Below are 2179 nucleotides of genomic sequence, written 5' to 3'. Positions count from 1 at the left end.
CCGGGGCCTGGCGGGAGCTAGTTAGCCCTGAGGTCCAGCCTTCCTCCCTTGCGAGTGGGGTCCTGAGAGCTGGAGAGCAGAGGCAGCTCAGGGTGGGGGGGTGGCGTGCCTGGGAGGGGCCCCTGGGGCTAGGATGGCGTGGCTCCCTCTGCTTTCTTCCTCAGGCTGGTCCCAAGGGAGGGGCACACCATTGTGGGGGGGGGGCTTAGGAGGAGGCAATGGGGAGGGACCTGGACAGGGACACGAGACCAGGGTGGGTGTCCAACCGTCTCCCCAGGAACAGCCGACAGCCCTGCCGAGCAATCCGGCAAGCACGTCCCCGGGCACAGGGCCGGCAGATTTGGTGGCTCCAGTGCCCTGGAAATGTAACGCTCATGTGGGGCAGCAAGCGCCTTCCTGTCCCCTCTGCGCCTGGCTTCTGGGCTCGGCAGGTCAGCACTTTCTACAAACACCACACGCAGCAAACAGAGCCTGGCCAGGCGGTCCATGGCACGCCTCCGGAGGGACGATCAGCCAGGACCCGCCGCATGCCAGGGGCACGGACATTGTCCCTCGTGCGTGCTCTCCACCATGCTGCCTGTCCTCCTTGAGACGCCTCCTTTCAGATCTTCTCCCTCTGCGAGCCCTTCCTGTCCTCCCCAGACCTCCCCAAATCTCAGCGGGGAGCAAAGTGGCCAAGGCACCCTCCCCTCCCCACCCCTCCGGCCTTGCCTCCTCTTCCAGCCAGCCACACTCTCGCTGCAGAGAGCAGTGGGAGAGCCCCAGGAGAGGGCGTCCCAGACCCACTTGGAACCTGGTGGCCGCAGCCCCACAAGGCTGGATCCGGACGACTTGGGATGGGAAGCCCTGTTCAAGTAAGGCCTTGGCCATCTTGGCCTCCTAGTTGGGTTGTTTCTGGACCCCACATGTCCAAGGGCCCCTAATCCAGTCCCACCGGGGTTCCTTGAGGACTGCGGTGAGGCTCCAGGGTGGTCCTCAGGCCACAGGGGGACCCCACGGTGACGCAGTGATGGGCAGCAAGGCACATCTGCGCAGCGCTACAACATGGCGGACTCCAGGCCAAAGCTGTGTGTGGTTCCCGTAGCAACCGGCACCCAGCGGCTCCGCGTCAGACCAGGAAGCGTAGGCCCGGATGGGGCAGCCACTTCCCTGCCCCAGCCAGACATGGTCCTGCCTGGCTCCAAAGGACAGAGCTCCCCCAGGCCCAGGGCAGGCTCTGGCCGTCCCTGGTGTGGATCTCCCAGCAACTGCTCCCAGAGAAAACAGCCTGTTCTCCTGGCCCCCGGCGTACCCACCCACCTACCTGTGCGGCCACAATCCCGGGACCTCCTTGGGAACTGCTCAGCAGCACCTCTGGGCCAGCACCTGCACCACCCAACGTGCATCTGAGCCTGGTCTCACCTGCCCACCCTCTGGCCGCGGTGGGAAGCGGGACCAGCAAGGAGACAGAAGGCTCCAAGAATGGAGAGCACGGGACAGAGAGAAGGCTGTCGGTCGGATGAGGCGGGCAGGGCAGGTGGGAGAACTTGGGAAGGATGGAGGGTCTTCATGGGGACAGCGTGTACATTTAGAAAGAGAGGACCGGTGCTCGGGACGAGCAAGGAGGATGGGCCATCGGTCCTGGGGAAGGGGCTCCATCACAAGCGTGTCCCCATGGCCCGGTGCCGGGAGTGTGGGCCCAGGGAGTCCCAACGGCCGCTCCTTGGGGGAGAGAGAGCTGTTGGGGTCAGGCAGGGGCTGCAGAGAGATGGAGCGGGACCCATTCGGCCAAACACCAGCATCTTTCTTTCTTGTCAGGGGCAGCCAGATGGACTGCCATTTTGTAACGTCCGTGGGTGCCTGTGGGCACCTTCAAGCACCCTGTGGCCCGGAGCAGCCCCGGGCTGGGCAGCCGGCAGGTGGGCTGGCCGGAGTTCCCTCCAGCAGCAGACATTTGAACACACAGATGTATTTCGGAGGTTGATGGGGTGGGATGGTGAGCAGTGCGCAGGGCGTGTGGAGGGCTGCTGGTCCCAGGGCCCCATTCTTCCCCTGGGGCTGCCCCACCAAGAGGCTGGGGCATCTTTGGGCTGCACGGGGAGCAGGGAGGAGAAGGGGTCAGCAGAGACGGTTGTCTCCAGCACTGGCTGAGTGTTGGGGGCAGGGCCCTGGGGATTGGGGTCCAGGGCAGGTGCTCTGC

This window comes from Ailuropoda melanoleuca, chromosome 16, assembly GCF_002007445.2.
Source record: "Ailuropoda melanoleuca isolate Jingjing chromosome 16, ASM200744v2, whole genome shotgun sequence".
NCBI lineage: Eukaryota > Metazoa > Chordata > Mammalia > Carnivora > Ursidae > Ailuropoda > Ailuropoda melanoleuca.
The sequence above is the reverse complement of the archived record's forward strand: the minus strand, read 5'-3'. Positions refer to the sequence as shown.